We start from the raw sequence: 17,949 nt of genomic DNA, 5'->3' as shown, positions 1-17,949 counted from the left end.
CTGGCCTCATGAACCATGCTGTGATACCTAGAAGGGCTACCTTCTAGGCTGGACTGCTTACTTGCTCCTGTCAGGGGACAACGAGTGGCATTTTGTTTTCTAGGTCCATTGGCCTGTGAATGACATCCGTGAGGCCCCTGTGTTTCCCACCCCCTCTCCAGGAAGGAGGCCGAGCCTCTGGGAACAGCCAGAGGCTCACCTTACCACCCTGGGGTACTGTGGCCTTTCTTCTCCTAGAGGGCAGCTGGCCTAGGTTCCTGGGGACAGGATAGCTTTGCTGTGCTCCATGGGCGTGGTCCTGTGGAGGCAGAGTAGGGGATGCTGAAGCTCAGCTGCTGAAGATGTTAGTATCACTCCACAGAGCTGTTTTGATTAAAAACAAGTCTCCCTGTAGATTCCAGACTGGCCTTAAGCTCATGGCAATCCTCCTGTCTCAGCCTCCTGAGTGACAAGATTGCAGGCATGTACCGCCACATGTGGCTAAAAGCAAAGTTCTCAGGCTGACATGTAAGCTCCCAATCTATACTGGACAGAGAACATGGTCCTGACAGAACAGGGAAATCACATGTTGGTCCGCCAGCCTCCGCCATCCGGCCGGTGCAGCTTCTGTTTGTCAGTGACAGGCAGATCCATCTGTAAACTGCAGATGCCTGTACCACAGAACGGGTGGCTCTCCCCTGCCCTGCCAGTAGCTGATAGGTGAGCCGCCCTGCCGCTGACTAGATGACCAGTGATTTTCTTGCTGACAGAGATGCAATTTGTTCCCGCCTCCCTACATCCTTCCCCATAAGGGAACAAACCTATCTGCCAGTGAATGCAGAGTGTCTTAGTTGTGGGTCTCAACATGAGCTCTGGGGAGTGGCGATGCCGTTGCCTAGGAACTGGTGGAATTCAGATACCCTCTGCTGCTTCCACCTGCACAGCCCCAGGTGGGTAGGTCAGACAAAGCCCAGGCTCTTAGAAATCAGAAATGAAGTGTACCTGGGGGCCACCGAGGCCTCATGGGGTGTACGGGCTAGTTTGAGTGGAGCTGGGGACATTGGTGCTTTTGGGTCTGATGTGGGAATTGCACATGGGCAAGGGGAAGTTGGAGAAGTTGGAGGAGAAGGGAGGTAAGGAAGGCGGGGTGAGACCACACTTGCTCTCAAGATTTCTGTTCCTCATGTGTCCCCTTCCCATCTCTAGGCTGGCATCAATACATGGACACCATGAGCCCCTTAGCGACTCCCCCTGAGCACAGGGCTCCTTGAAGAAGGATGCTAGCATGGCTGCTACAGCAAGCCCTGGGGTTCTTATGTGTTGGAGTCTAGCAAGCTGCACCATGCACATGAGGGAGGCTGGGTCACCCCCATCTCCTGCAGACCTTGGTGGGCCTGTCTCTGTCTGCTGCCCTGCAGGACCTACTGTTGCCCGTGACTGCCTCTGCTGGCTACAACCTACTTCAACACTGTCATCAAAGAGACACAGCTGGCACCTCTGTGTCAACACAGATACTGGGCTCCCCTCCGTCACTGGAATCATGGACCAGGCTAAGTTTAAAAAGCCAGATGTGCCTGCTTGGTAAACTGTTAGGTGAGCAACAGGAAAAGAGCCAAAAATAAACACTGCGAATTGACGATCCCACAGCATCGGTGGGAACCGTGCCCAGATTGGGCAAGTTGAGGGGCCCATGACCCACCATGCATACCGAATCCATGGGCCCTGGTGTGGCTGTTAAATGTGGCTCTCTGTCTCATGACTGACCTCCCTGGAGCATCACAGACATCCCTGCCCTGAGTGGGACCTGGATGCCTGGGCTGCTTACTGAAGGACCACAGTGGGTCTGGGTGTGTGGAATTCCGTGTGCTGGCTGGTTTTTAGGTCAGTTTGACGCAAGCTAAAGACAGCTGAGGGGAGGGAAGGAAGCTCAATGAAGAAAATGCCTCCATAAGATCAGGTTTGGAATGCAGGCACGTTGAGGGTGGTGCAGACCCTGGTTAGTTGTAGAGGGAAGCAAAGACTCCCCAGGGTCCTTTGTGTGAGGACTCTGTGGTTAACGAGAGACCAGAACCATTAAAGGAAAACCTTTGCTTTGCTGGGACAATAGGTGCTGGTGAGCCAGGGCTAAGAATCAGCTGGTTAAGCCACCAAACCCAGACACTATTGCATAAGCCGGCAAGATTTTGCTGAAAGGACCCTGATATAGCTATCTTGTGTGAGGCTACGCCAGTGCCTGGCAAACACAGTAGTGGATGCTCATAGTCATCTATTGGATGGAACACAGGGCCCCCAATGGAGGAACTAGAGAAAGTACCCAAGGAGCCGAAGGAGTCTGCAACCCTATAGGTGGAACAACAATATGAACAAACCAGTACCCCCAGAGCTCGTGTCTCTAGCTGCATATGTAGCAGAAGATGACCTAGTCGGCCATCATTGGGAAGAGAGGCGCCTTGGTCTAGGAAACTTTATATGCCTCAGTACAGGGGAACGCCAGGGTCAAGAAGTGGGAGTGGGTGGGTTGGGGAGAAGGGTGGGGGGGAAGGTATAGGGAACTTTCAGGATAGCATTTGAAATGTAAATAAAGAAAATATCTAATAAAAAATTGAAAAAAAGAAAAAAGAATCAGCTGATTAAGAGGAGACCAGCACCACTGGGGTGGAATCATCGAGAAAGTGTTTCCTCAGGGTGAGCACATAGAAGATGTGGTCCAGAGGCAGCCAAGGTGGTACCTCCTGATGGCAACTGAACCTGGTAGTGTAAGAGTCACCTAGTTCTGGTGACTGGTACCAGTTCTGAAGGCATAAAGGACTCATGGAGAACAGCTGAGGCTTGGAACTACTTGGAAGGGCTCAAGTCCCTGAGGAGAGCCCAGGAGAGGTTATTGGTGAAGGTGCAGCCCAGTTGCAGCAGAAGAATCCAGCGTTTTGGAGATGCCAGGACCATGGGATGACCACCAAGAACAGCAGCAGCAGTGGAGTGGAGGCAGCTAGAGCCGAGAAGGCAAACCAACCGTGCATGCATGTGTGCATGTGTGTGTACGTGTGTGTTGCAGAAGGCAGAGCCAGAGAAATCTCCCAAGCCCCTAGGAGGAGCCCAGAGATTATGAGGGAATCTCAGACATCGGACATTGAGTTACTTGCACTATTAGAGTGTGGTTTCGATTTGTTTGGATTGTGACTGTACCCTGGTTCTTCCCTCCTGAAAAAAGAGACTACCTGGCTTATTTTTGATTTTGTAAGAGCCCTCGGATGAGCGTGGGACCAACTCTGAGCAAGCACCATCCTCTTGCTTGAAACAGTTTTATCTCCCAACAGTTCAATGATTTTGGTGGGGCTATGTAACTTTCTCCTTAAAGTCCATCATTACGGGTTGGGTCTGGAGGTTTATACCCACTACTCAGAAGGCTGAAGCAGGGGGATTGTGAGTTTGCAGTCAGTCCGGGCTGCTTGTGTCTCCAAAAAAAAAAATTGGAACCAGGGTGGGAAATAGTTTAGCATGTAGTGTTTGTCACACTGTCATGAGCACCTGAGTGTGAGCCCCATAAAAGCTGGAGGCAGCAATGGACCTGTGTGATCCCAGGGCAGGAGCATGGAGACAGGAGTCTCACAAGCCACCCAGCCTAGCCCAATCAGGGAGTCCCAGGCCAGTGAGTGTCCCCCAAAATACTGTGGGTGTGGGCTGGTTAGTTACTGTCAACTGGACACCCCTAAAGTCACCTGGGAAGAGGAAATCTCAACTGAATAGCTAGCTACTCAGGTAAGATTGCCCCATGGCCACATCTGTGAGAGACTGGATGGATGGTTATGTAGGAGCACAGCCCACTGTAGGTGACACAGTCCAGGTAGGTGGTCCTTGGCTGGATAAGAACCTCTCTGAGTGTGGGGCAGGGAGCAAGGCAGCAAGCAAGGCAGCAATCCGCTCTGCCTCGGGTGCCTGCCCTAAGTCCTTGCCCTGATTCCTCCAAAGATGGACTGAGAGCTGTAAGCTGAGGCAAACCATCTCCTCCCCAGGTTACTTTTGGTTCTTGTATTTATCACAGATTGTTGTGATAAGCAAATTAGAGCAGGATAGCTTCTGAGGAGTGACAGTCAAGGTTGTCCTACACACTCACAGACAGAGACACACACTCACACACTCACAGTCACACACACTAACACACAGAGACACATGCACACACTCTCACACTCACATACACTAACACACACAGACACACATGTGCACACACTCTCACACACTCTTTCACAGCCACACACACTCTCTCACACTCACAGTCACACTCACTAACACACACAGACACACATGCACACACTCTCACACTCATACACACAGTCACACACTCTTATAGAGTCAAACACACTAACAGACACACACGTGCACACACACTCATTCACACATTCACACACACACTCTCATACTCATGCATACAGTCTCTCTCTCTCTCTCTCACACACACACACCACATATACATATAGGCATATATATACGCATACACAAACATTACACACGTACCACACACGTGCATATACACACATGCACAAACAATAACACACGCATGCACATACAGACATATACACATATCAACAAACACCACATACACACACGCACACACATTAACATGCACATACAGGCATATACACACGCACGCATACACAAACACCACACATACACACCATACACATTCATATATACACAGAGACAGCCACACACATACACACATGCATGCATGCACATATATAGACACACACACATACACACGGGCACACAAAAAACTTGTAGTCTTTCGTGTAATGCCTTATGGGAACTACCCTGCCCCTGGGGAGTGTGCCCTATACCTGAGGAACTTCCCAGACCCTCATCACAGGCTATGGAGGCCCTCTGTTTACATGGTCATGTTTGCGGCTGGTAAAGGCTGGTGCCAATCAGTGCCCGAGTAGACAGTGAAGATCGACCATCACATGCAGTGTACCCAGCACCCTCCTCAGTCACTGCTCACACGGGATGTTCCCTTTGCCAGAATATGCTTCCTCCACCGTCACAGGACTCAGGTAACCCCTCACACCCGAAGGGAGCCCTGTTGATCAGAGCCGCCCCGTGCCCTGCCTCTGTGCACTAAGGATCATATGACCAGCTGCGATGGGCAAGGCCACGCTGCGGCTGCAAATTCACCCTGAAATCTCAGAGACTTCCCGGGACCCATGAGCCTCTGGCCCACACTGCGTTTCCTCGGTGCTCAGTGGCTCCGGCTCACTCACAGGCTGGCAGGGGTGACACTGCCAAAGGCACAGCAGTGTGTGCAGAGCCTGCCAGGGTCTGGCATGGATAGGCTACTGCTGCAGCTCCGGGTGCTGCTCTACCCGACTGCAGGAGTCTTGGCACACGAACCCGTCTTGCATGGACAGGAAAAGAGGGCACAAAACCAAAGCGATCTCTGCCAGACCCTTCTCCCTGCCCCCGGCATTGTGCCACCATGGCTGTCTGCTGGCTTCCCCGTCACCCTGCGGTAGCCTTCAGCTCTGCCTGTCTTTGAGCTTTGTGACGGGGTGACGTTATCCACTATGAATGAATGAATGAATGAATGAATGGGTGGATGGATGGATGGATGAATGAATGACACACATAGCTTGAAAAACTGTTGCTCTCAAAGGCTTGTTCCTGTTGCTTGGCAGGAGGCTCCCACCAGAGGCCTCTGAGTCCCGCCCCTCGCCGCCTCCCATGATGCATCACAGAAGCACAAGGCTCCCAGGACCAATCACAGCCGCGGACAGCCCCTGCCCCTCCCACCACCCAGTCCTCAGCTCTGGATTGAACTAGAATCTTCAATTGGTGGCCTGGAGCAACCTGTGCTACTTCTCCCAAGTGCGGGAGATGTCCCCTAGGCCGCGTGAAGGCCCTCGACCCTCTCCTGGGGTCTTTGCTCGAAACCCAGCCCCGCAGGGCGACACAAATGGAGTGTCGACCGCAGTTGAGTGAAGCCGGCTGAGCGAAGGAGGCGGCGGAGCTGAGGGCTCAGGAGTGACGTCGGAGGGCATGCGAGTGTGTCTAACCTCAACCCTTGGCAGGAGCGTGTATCCACGATGCACACGGTGTGCCTGGAGGGAAACACGGAGTACTCTGACGTCAACGTGATGCCATCTGACCTCTCACCACCACCCCTACATCTTTCCACAGTCTCCTCTCTCTCTCTCTCTCTCTCTCTCTCTCTCTCTCTCTCTCTCTCTCTCTCTCACACACACACACACACACACACACACACACCCCACACCCATCCCCTCTATTTCATCCGTTAAACCTTTTAAAAGCTACATTAACCAGACAAAGCACACGAGGCATGGAACCCACCACACGCAAGCAAGCTCTGGCTTTCCTTTGTCACCTAGTAAAGCAAACCGCACGGGAGAGTGACACACGCGGACACACGAGCGAGGTGTGCTCTCTTGGCTCATCTCCAGTCGGAACCAGCTGATGATAAAGGGCAGAGTTCGTGGGAACCCACGCCCAGTCAGAATCAAGCACGGGGTGGACACGGGAAGCCCGGGAGCAACAGGATAGCTGGAGATGAGCGTGGGGTCAAGCTCTGGGTAAAAGCGGGGACAGAGGTGACACTGCAGCTGGTGCCTCCTGGTCACCTCCGACTGCACAAGAGGAGCAGAGTGCGACAGCTTTTATTAAACAGCCTCCTCCCACCAGGCTCTGCTCTGAGGATACCGGCTGGGGAGTTCGAGAAACAGGGTTGCTCTGAGTTGTTTATTGAAACTAGCTATGGTGGTGCTGGTGGTGCTAGTGATGATGAAGGTAATAGTGTTGGTGATTATGGTGGTGATGGTGATAATGATGGTAATTGTGATGGTGGTGTTAATCTTGACAGCAGGGGCATTGATCACGATAATGTCAGTAACAATGGTGACATTATCTTTTCGTTATCACGATCACTTTCAATATTAACAAAATAAATTAGTCAGTCGAGCTCCTAAGTACGTCTGGCAGTCAGACAGCTCCTTTTCTATTCTGTATCGCTCTAAGTTGTGGAAGATGAGAGACAGAAGTCTGGATTCGCTTGCATCCAGGAAGGTACTCAGGCCCTGTTCTGGTGTGGGCGTGGCTTAGGGAGCATGCCCAATTAGTCGCTTGGATTGATCAGCTTTCCTCATCTGAGCCTCTTGTTCCCAACACAGTGTCTGACTTTCCAGTCTCCAGGAGTGTTCTTCGCCATTTCTGAGAAGCCTGCCCTCGAGACCACGTGAGATTCAGGCACACTGAGCCACTGTGGCCTGCCGAGGATGGAGTCTCACTGGCCATTGTAAAAAAAAAAAAAAAAAAAAAAAAGAAAGAAAGAAAGAAAGAAAGAAAGAAAGAAAGAAAAAATGCAAGGCACGCACTGGCCTCCTCTCCCTGGGTCCCTGCCAAGCTTATGGATCCCTTGGGACCCACTGCAAACTTCTGCCCATCCACAGAGCTGCAGCCATCTGCAGTGTGAGGTGTGGTTGTTTCTATGGCGGTGCCTATCCATCTCGGACCAGAGGCGAGGTGATCCTGGTGTGTGCAGCAGCCAGGGTGCCAGCCTGTCTTGTGGGTTCTCCCTGCAGATCCGCTGGGGCTTGGGGATGAAGCCTTCTGGGTAGCCAAGCCCTGAGGGATGCTGGACAGAGCCAGCAGGTGAGCTTCCAGCAGGCAGCTGCTTGGAACATGGCTATAACTTTCCGCTGGGACATCCACAGGGCGGCTTGGCTCTTGGGATCCACCCATAGAGTAACAACAGGAAGCCCCAGACTGAGGCTGGGCTGTCCCTGTGGGATGGACCCCGCATCCCCGCAGGCCTGGCATTATCTCTCGGTGGGGTAAAAGTGGAAAGCGGAAGGCCCTGCACAGAAGGCTAGAGCTGATGTGTCCCGAGGGACATCCCAGCGAGATCCACCCCCTGTACCTCTCCACCACACACCAGGGGTGTTTTCTGTCACCCAATATCTGTTTGCTGGACACTGGCAGGCTACAGCCTCACAGTGATGCTGAGCATGGGATTCAGAGGCCCAGCTGCGACTTTGCCACCAACCGGTTGATGGGGATGGGCTGAGAGCTGGGGAAAGGCCTTCTCAAACCTTCCAAAACTGGAGGGCTCAGCGGAGAGACTGGCAGGGAGGTCACAGGGTGCTGCCATGGGGTCCCCTCTGGCTCATTGGTGCATTTGTGCGTGTGTGCATACCAGACAAACCCCAGAGCCAAACACAGAGAGTAAGGTCAACTGGATTGCTCCCAAGTGCAGGGCGTGAGGGAGGGTCTGTTCTACAGACCCTTCCCCAAAGCCTCATCCATGACGCCAACCTCACTCCCACCCCCTACGCCCCCATCCCTGTCTCCCACTAAGGGACTGTGGTGTCTGGAAGACCCTCCTTTATGGGGCATGGGCGGTATCGGCGGACCCCCCTGGAGCTCTTTTGAGTTAGTGTCACAGTCCTGACTTTCTGTGTGACCATGAGTGGATGACACCTGGATGGAGACAGCTCTGTTGTGCAACTGCCACACCCCAGCACCCTAGAGGAGGGGGCTTGGGGGTTTGGGGCAAAAGAGAATCCTTCTGCTGTCCTGACTCAGCTGGTCTCAGAAGGGCCTCAGAGTCCTCGCTTCCCACTCACTCTCGGGGAAGGCTCTGCTGCTGCCCAGGGAGCCCTCTTTGTGAATGCTTTTCCTTTCTTGGGGGGGGGGGGCAAAAACCTCACGAGCTTGGCCATGTTGTGTCTGGAGGGCAAGGGAACCGGTTTTACCCATGTCATGACTGCCTTACCCTGCGGGCTTATTGCTGGCTCCCTGGCCTTCCCTAGGAACTTCCTGAAGCCTGGTAAGGGGTTCAGGGACCCAGTTTTCAAAAAGCCATCTTCCCCCAGTGACTCCAAGGTGTAGACCCCAGGGCGAGACCCCTGTCCTGTGTGACCTGCCTGGCACAGAGCAGGCCACCTGCTTTGGTTGTTATTTATTAGTGTCTACTGTTTACTCTCTTGATATTATTGAGCACCTGCTGTTTACCAAGTGCTGTGCAAGAGCCTCAGAGGCAGACGAAACCATTACTGGTCCCATCTTCAGGCAGCTCACAGCCCTCGGGGACACAGGTTTGGAGCACGCTCATGTGACACTCCCATGAAAGAGCTGTGATGGTACCGGGCATCAGGCCCACTATGCAGAGTATTGAGTCCTGGGAGCAGAGATGTGGCTATGTTATCTGGACTGACCTGACACTTGCTGTGTAGATCAGGGTGGCCTGACTCACAGCAATCTTCCTGCCTCAGCCTCTGGGTGCTAGCATTACAGGCATAGTTACCACACTTGTGCTGGGCTTTGAAGGTCAGACAGGTGGTGTTTGTCTGGTGGCATCTCTAGCCAGCTCCAGGTAGGCTGGAGTCCCGGAGTAGGGAGTGTGAGTCATGAGAGATGTAAGTAAGGGAGGCATGACCAGCGTGGGGTGTTCATACTCAGTAGGGAGTTGTCCTGGCAGCACGAGATTGTGACGGCTGCCCCTGGAGATTGGGTGTCACCATGTAGCAGGGACTGTCTTGAGGCATCCTCCTGCCTCAGCCCGCCCAGTACTGGAACAACCAGTGACCACCACCATGCTGGTTCTGGCTACAGCTTCTGATGAGGCCAGGGCTTTCTCTGGGAATGGGCAGCAAGAGATGGGTGAGGAAGAGCCAGGCCCAGTCATTGGCTGTGCCTTCTTGGCAGAGTCTGTTCTCCTCGCTGAGCCTGAGGCAACCGGGGAGGAGGATCAGCCCTGCTGTTGGCAGATCTTCCTTGTCAGGTTGGTGTGCTGCTGCTGTGTGCGCCGAAGCCAGAATTGGAGGGTGTGTATCTTAATTAGGGTTTTACTGCTGTGAACAAACACCATGACCAAGGCAAGTCTTATAAAGGACAACATTTAATTGGGGCTGGCTTACAGGTTCAGAGGTTCAGGCCATTATCATCAAGGCAGAAACATGGCAGCATCCAGGCAGGCATGGTGCAGTAGGAGCTGAGAGGTCTACAGCTTCATCTGAAGGATGCTAACAGAAGACTGGCTTCTAGGCAGCTTGGATGAGGGTCTTAAAGCCCATGCCCACAGTGATCCACCTACTCCAACAAGGCCACACCCACTCCAACAAGGCCACACCCACTCCAACAAGGCCACACCCACTCCAACAAGGCACACCTACTCCAGCAAGGCCACACCTACTCCAACAAGACCACACCCACTCCAACAAGGCCACACCTCCTAATAGTGCCACTTCCTGGGCAGAGCATATACACACAGTCACAGGTCACAGTGTGTGCCCCTTTTCTCCCCCTGAATGTCTGTTCCTTCTTTGGTGCTCTCATCCTGATGGCTCAGAAAGATGGGCTTTCTGAAGGAGCTTGAGGCCAGTGCGTTGGCAGGGCAGATATGTGGAGTCACTTGGCAGCTTCCTGCTCAGAGCTCCAGGTCGCCAGCCCCTGTTAAGAAATCCATGTATTCAGCAGTGTTCAAAAAGCTAAAATCAAGGCCAGGAAGGCTGGTGAGAAAGCCAGACAAAGGACCATGGGCACGGTAGGTACGGGTCCCTCTTTTGCATGTAGCACGGCTGACACGGAGATCAGAGGCAGATCTAAGGAAGCCCGTGTGTCCTGAGCTGCTCTGTGCTGTGGGGTGGACATGCCCATTCCTGCACACATAGCTGCAGGAACCGGGACGTCTGGCACGGAAGGGGTTAATTTAAGCAGCTTGGAACCCACTAGTCTCTGCAGGCTGAGAATCCTGGTTTCCTTACCCTCTGCCCTGGAACCTGGGACAAGTCGCTGACTCTCTCTGTCCCACAGCAGAAGGCCATGGTCCCTCACAGAACTCACTGAGGCTTAGCCATGAACTGCGCCTCCACAGTGTCTTCTGAGCAAAGGCCCCTCTCTGTCCTGCCTTAGGACCACAGGTAGGCAGGAGACATCACCACGTGCAGAGAGCTATGCCCGCCACCCTGTCCTCTCAGAGTCCTCTGCTCTCTCCTGGCACCCTGGGCAGCCTCTGGCATCAAGCGCAATGGGGGAGTGAGAGGCTCCCAGTTCTTGGTCCTCACCTCTGGGTTTGGCTCCCAGCAGTCACAGCCAGAGAAAGGTGGGTTTGGGACCTGTTTGAGCATGTGTCAGGGACTAGGGCATTGACCTTCACACACACACATGCGCACACACACATACATACACACATACACACACACATACATACACACATACACACACATACATACACACATACACACACACGTACATACACACATACACACACACATACACACACACATACATACATACACACACACATGCATACATACACACACATACATACACACACACACATACATATACACACACATACATACATACATACACACACGCATACATACACACATACACATACATACACATACATACACACACACATACATATACACACACATACATACATACATACACACACACGCATACATACACACATACACACACATACACATACATACACACACATACATACATACATACACACACATACAGACACACATACACACACACATACACACATACATACACATAAGCACACACACACACACATACATACACACACACACATGCACACGCACACTGTGCTTCTGTGTTCCCACTCATGGCCAGTCCTCTTCTCTGCTCAGCATATGAGAAGGCATTGTCTGTGGGGCTTCATTACTACCCCGGAGCATGCCTGCTGGCCCCATGGTTTGCTAGCTACCGTGGAGTCTAAGAGAATCCATTCTGCTGGCTCCCCACAGTCTTTGAGCAGCTGGCTCCCACTGCCTGCTTGATGACTGTTTCTAAGTCTCCCACTTCCATGATGACTGTTTCTAGGTCTCCCACTTCCACATTCCTTCCCACTTTCAAAAGATGAAGGGACTACCAAAGTCATGGAGCCCTGATAGTGAATGCTCATCTCCCGTCTTGTTACCCTGGGGTAGAAAGAACCAGCCTATGTGTGGTCACTAGGACGAGGGTCCAGGTGGGAAGAGCTGAGCAGAAACAAAGCCCATAGCGGCCAACTAGCGGCAACGCCCACTCAGTGGGCCTGTTCAGCTGCTACCTGCCAGCCTGCCCAGACTCATGACGCCGCCATGGCTGGATTATATGCGCCTGAAGATAACCCATGGTCTACATTCTTGGCTGTCTCCTCCCACTTCAGCCAGACCAGACCAGTGCAGGAAGTCCAGAAAGGCCACTTCAAAGAAGTTTTTTTCCCCATTTATTTATGTTTTCACTCTGTGTGTGTGTGTGTCTGCAGTGCACATGTGAAGGTCAGAGGACACCTTGAAGAGTCTGTCCTCTCCTTTACTGTGTGGGTCCTGGGACTCAGGCCAGGTCCTCAGGCTTGGCAACGTGAACCCCCACTCTCTGAGCCGTCATGCTGACCCTGGAGATCCACTTTCGAGGTCTGTGGGAGGCCTGGTACCTAACGTGACTTCGGCCTCAAGCCGCCGTGCTTCTGGCCTCTTATTTTGGACAAGGACAGCAAAGGGGTCAAAAGTTTCAAGCATACCCAAACCCACCCAGCAGTAAGAGCAGATTTCATGGCAGAATAGCTCGTGCCCGTGGACAACTCCACCCTCCACATGGCCACTGTCAGAGCCATGGCCTCCTCATCCTCAGAGTATCCCCAACTAACAGAGATCCAAAGACTCACTTTCTCATGAGGGAGTCTCTCCAGTGTCCTCAACACCCTCAGTGTGGGTTTTCTGTCTCTTTGGTTGGGAATAGAACTTAGAGAGGCAAGGGAGAAACCGATTTCCATGGCCTGGAGGGCTCAGGCTGCACGCCCCCGGGCAGACTGACTCGTTCAGGCTGAGCCAAGGTCAGAGGTGCTGTAGCCCTGTCCTCTGCATCTGGTTGTATCCTGTGTAGCCTACTGTTCTTGGTCAACTTAATTTTTCCTTTTTCTTGTTTTAAAGAAGGCAACTAAGCAAATTCTGAAGACTAGTGAGGGAGGAACTGGGTCCCTGTCCTGCACTGGGGTGAGGAAGGGACATGGCCCCCTGCCCTGGACCGGCAGCTTAGCTGTAGCATCCCTCCTCCCAGGCTTCTTGGCTGCAGATGCAGAGACAGCAGCCTCTAAGTCCAGTATCCAGACCGAACTTCCCCTCCTGGCTTAAGGTAATGATAGCTCCGTCCTGCTGTCCTCCCTCAGGGAAGAGCACACACATGGATGGAGTGTGCTTTCTCCCTTTCCCTGGTCCCCGTTCTTCACCATGGTCACCTTTCACCCAGTGCCCACTGTGGACATGACGTGGCAATGACCCAGATTCCATCAGTGAGTTCTTATGGGTACACTCATCGTACCCCATAAATGTATGCTAGGTGTACCTCCATTGTAAAGAAACATAAATTCAGAGACATTGATACACCTGTCCAAGGTCAAAGAGCCTGAACATGGCAAAGCTGGGCCTTGGCCCAGGCTGGATACCGGTGCCTTAGGTCTGACTGCTAGGGCAAAGTTACTTCCATTTTTATTGTGGTGATACATGCTCCTCAAATATTGGTCCCACATTTCTTTAGATTGTGGCTTCACTCATTAAGATAACTGTCCTATCAGTGAATTGTGGTTGGTACAAGAATGTCCCACGCAGGCTCATATTTTATCGCCTGGTTCCAGCGGATGGCACTGTCTGGAGAGCCAGTGAAACCTTTAGGATGTGGAGCCTTACTGCAGGAAGCAGATCTGAGGGTGGGGGTGGCCTTTGAAAGTTACACACACCAGTGGTTCCTGCTTATTCTCAGTATCTGGTCTTCTACCAGGTGACAAGCTTCCACTGCCCCCTGTCACTGCCATGGATGGCCCTCGGCTCTCCCTGCTATCATTGACCAAAACCCCCGAAACCAAGAGCCAAAATAAATGTCCCCTTAGCTTGTTTCTGTCAATCAATTACAACAATGTCTGTGGCAAAACCAAAACAAGTTCACTCCACAGGTGCCAGCAAATAGCTGATGTGCAGGAAGCCTGCCTGCCTTGGGATCCCAGCCAGGCTCGTCAGCTCCATTGAATGGCGGCGGCCATCAGAGCTCTGCTAAGTGTCTGCATGTTAGCCCTGCCCCCACATTACAGGTGGGGAAGGTGAGGCTCAGAGGTGAGGGCTTGCCCAACTGTTTTGGATCCTAGCAGGCAGAGGTTGAGACTGACCACAGCCCTCTGAACAGTCTCCTCCCCTCATGCTGGCAACCTTCCTACTCGACAGTGCTGGGAACCGACAAGTGGGTGCCAGAGGGAAGGGCAGCCATCAGGGAGCTTTGAGGACACTACGAAGCAAGGTGGAGGATTGGGAGGAGGAGGGAGGAAGGGGGAGGAGGAGGAGTGGGAGGAGGGAGAGGAGGGAGATAAAGGGGAGGAGGAGGGAGAGGAGGGGGGAGGAGGAGGAGTGGGAGGAGGAGGAAGGGGAGGAGGGAGAGGAGGGAGATAAAGGGAGAGGAGGAGGAGAGGAGAGGGAAGAGGGAGAGGAAGTCGGAAGGAGGAGGAGGGAGAGGAAGAGGTTGCAGTGGATCTGTACAAGGCTTCCTGCTCTCTGCCCTTGTTGATTTGAACAGGCGATAGATATCACAGCGGCAGTGGCAGAAATGGCGTGTCCAGACACATATCAGATTATCCCAACCTGAAAATCCCCAGTGGAATGTGCTGCCTATCTGATGGCCTGCCACACTGCCACCCAAACCAGAGAGGCGGACAGCCAGGCTGGGCTGCAGACAGAGGCAGGCAAAACTGGCCGGGCCACTTTGCTGCCTGCGTGTCCCGTGGCTGGCGAAAGCCTAGGTTCCTTGGTGCCCAGTGTCTGGTGCCTGGGCACTGTCTTGGTTTCTGTTTATTCTCCCAGGGTTCAGGTGTATCATCTGCAGCTCACACTGGCCTGAATGTTTCCCTGTCTACGCAGGATCTCTTGAGGTCTCTACCCCAAACTCCCTCACAGGATGGCAGGAGAGGAAGAGGCCCCTATTCAGAGGTCAGAAACTCCAAGATGGTACTAAGGGGCCTGGCTCTGTCTCTCCATGGGAGCGGTCAGCTACGGAAGCTTCTGAACCCACATGTGGGTGCTCTGTCTGGCTCTTGGTTTAGGGACTCCACAGCACTAGAGCTGGACTGTCCCAGGAAGTTTGCAAACGGAATCTCCTGGGTGATGGAGCTTGCTGTCTGGTTCTTTCATCCGCAGCGGCAAAGCCTGACCAGGTGCCATCTCCTTGGGTTTTCCAAGGATAAAACGAGACGCGTTGATTGTCTAGCAGAACCTCAGCAGGTGGCATCTGACTGACCAGCCGAAGAAGATGTATATGACACATTCCAAGACAGAGCAGAGTGACTTGGAACAGAGGCCCTGAACCCAACCAGTCACTGTGTGCATCTGGCTGCCAATTGGCTGTGGAAGCCATCACCGGACTCTGGCCTGACCGCCAGGCCTGTGTCTCCCTGAGTCTTTCAGCGCCACATGTGCAGAAGTGACTGACAACTCCCCACCCCCACCCCACCTCCCCACCCCGGAAGCCGAGGGAGCATGCGCAGAAGTGTCTGACTCGAAGCCGAGGGTGCAGTGCCGGTGTGGAACACCCACAGGTTTACTTAACGTGTCATTTTGTCCAAAGGCAAATGGTTCATTAATCCTCACTTTGTCCCTGCCTGTCAAAACCAGCCCGACAGATTCCATGGTGCGGCTCACGCACACAGAGCAGGCCAGCTCCTGCGGCTTCATCTTCTCTGAGCCTCTCTGTAACTGTTGTTAAACTTGGTCACAGCCACGCTGGACTTTACAGATCCCTAACTTCAAACAAACAAGAAAACAACACCTCTAACCCTCTGTGATAAGCAAGCAGCTTTATCAGGCTCGACTCCCACCTGGCATGCGGACTGGCGACTCCCTGTCCCCATGTAAATAAGTGCCACCTGTTTGTGCAGGTTGATGTGGTCACTCTACCCGTGTTATCTCCGAGGAAGCACTAGCTGGGCGTGGTGCATCTGGCAAGGGGTGCGGGAATAATAACACGGCTGGCCAAGCCCCGGGGTGGCCCTGGACCCCGAGAGAGCTTGGCAGAGCTGTGCCTGGTTATTGCTTCCTGGAAAGGTGGACAGCCGAGAAAGGGACTTTCACTCCTTCCTGGCGCAGTGATCCAGTCCCGAGTCTAGACTGTGCGCACAATGGCAGGGCCTTCCGGATTCCGTTCTCTGGTGGCTGCCAGTTTCCGAAGCCACGTATCTAAATTGGGATTTCCTGAATTCCCAGAGTCTTTGGGTTGGAAGGGGCTCCTGGAGCTAGGGGGGAGGGAGGGAGTAGGCAGGTCACGGGTCACATGACTGGTCAAAATGAATCAGAGCTCAGTTTGGCCCCATATTAGACTAAGCCAGGCCTCTCCCTGCAGGGTGCCTGCGGGACCTCATACCCTGGGACTGAGAGATAAGAGCTGGTAGTTAGCCTGTGTTCTTCAGGCTTGTTGGAGCTCTCAAGGGCAAAGCAGGCGGTCTAAACAAACGTCTTACATGTCTGTCCTTTCTGTCTGTCCAGCTCCGTGTCTCCTGTCCTGGGAAAAGCGAATCTTGGCTCACCAGCCCAGAGTCTCTGCTCATGTCTTCATCCAAGACAACAGCAAACCCCACACACCACTGCTTCACTCTCTTGGGGACCCACTAACTCTTCGTGCCCCTCCAGCACCCTCGACAACTTGGGTGACAGCTCCATGCTTATCTCTCGGTTCTCTGTCCTCCCCTGATCTTGGAGCAGGCTCTACTCTCACTCAAATGGGCTCTTCTTACCATGGAAATTTCTCCTCTTACTGTTGCCCTGCTGCAAATAGCACCAAGTCTCTGGCCGTCCTCATCTCTTCCCCATTAGCTTTCCCTAGCTACTCTGAACTCGTTGCCCAGTTCGCTGTGTCTCAGCCTGTTCTGGGACCTTAGTTCATCTGGAGGTGGGTGGGGAGTCCCGCTTCATTGCTCATCCTACAGTAAACTTGGTAGCCTTCTCAGACCAGAGTCTACCCTCCTCACAAATGCACACACATGCCTTCTCCTCATCTTGATTTATTTTTGCAGACAACACTACTGTGCCTCAGACTTATCCATGGACTATCTGTACTTTTCCTCAAGACCGGGGCTTCCTGGAGGAGTGGACATCAGACAACTGCATAGATAACATGTGGAAGACAACCTGGTACATAACAGCAGCTCAACAAACAGCCATGGACTGAGTGTACATCACGGACAGTGTTGTTGAATTATTTATCTACCTTAATTTCTTTCCTTTGCGTATTAGCTTGTAACATCTGTCAGCAAGTTCCCTCACCTCATCATTTATTATTATGTCCAAAATACCTCGGCTAGTCTGGGATCCCACCCCTACCCCACTTGGGGTGAGTCTGTCAAATGGCATTTTCAAAAAACGTGCTGGCAGCTTTGTGGCCACTGCCTGTGAGACTTGAAAATCTCATCCTGATACAGAGCCTTCCTGTCTGGAGGCTCTCAGATCTCTCCCATTCTTCAGACAGTGTTCAGAATCACCAACAAAATTGTCTTTCAGAGCTTTCTCAGAATTATTCATGAGAGGTTTGAGAGTAGAATTCTACACATTCCTAAGTGATTACAATCTGGTGAGAATCGAGTAGATTTTTAGCTTTTTTATTTTCCAGGCCATGGGCTGTGAGCACTAATTATCACCTTGACACAGAATCATCTAGGAAGAGAGTCTCTGTCTAGATCAGGTTGGCATGTCCATCAAGGATTGTCTCAATTAACAGGTTCATTCATGTTTGAAGACACAGCCTAGTATGGGTGGCACCATTCCCTAGGCAGGGCGTCCTGACTGTTTCCATTCATATCTCTCTGCTCTTGATGGTGAATGTGATGTGACCCTGTAAGGACTCCCTGCCTTGACCTCCCCTCAGTGATGAGCTGTGACCTGGAACTCTAAGCTAAAATAATGCCCTTTCTCTCCAAGT

The 17,949-nt window shown here is 52.6% G+C and overlaps 1 long non-coding RNA gene across 1 annotated transcript; it reads left to right on the top strand.

The window, feature by feature from the left end:
* The first annotated feature begins 14,565 nt into the window (after positions 1 to 14,565).
* On the top strand, positions 14,566 to 17,351 carry Gm33823. Its single transcript, XR_388123.4, has 3 exons — positions 14,566 to 15,889; positions 16,521 to 16,681; positions 17,048 to 17,351. It is a non-coding gene; the product is annotated as a predicted gene, 33823 (long non-coding RNA).
* Positions 17,352 to 17,949: the final 598 nt, after the last annotated feature.

The sequence above is a fragment of the Mus musculus genome, chromosome 8 (assembly GCF_000001635.26).
Source record: "Mus musculus strain C57BL/6J chromosome 8, GRCm38.p6 C57BL/6J".
In the NCBI taxonomy this organism is placed as follows: domain Eukaryota; kingdom Metazoa; phylum Chordata; class Mammalia; order Rodentia; family Muridae; genus Mus; species Mus musculus.
The sequence above is the reverse complement of the archived record's forward strand: the minus strand, read 5'-3'. Positions and strand labels throughout refer to the sequence as shown.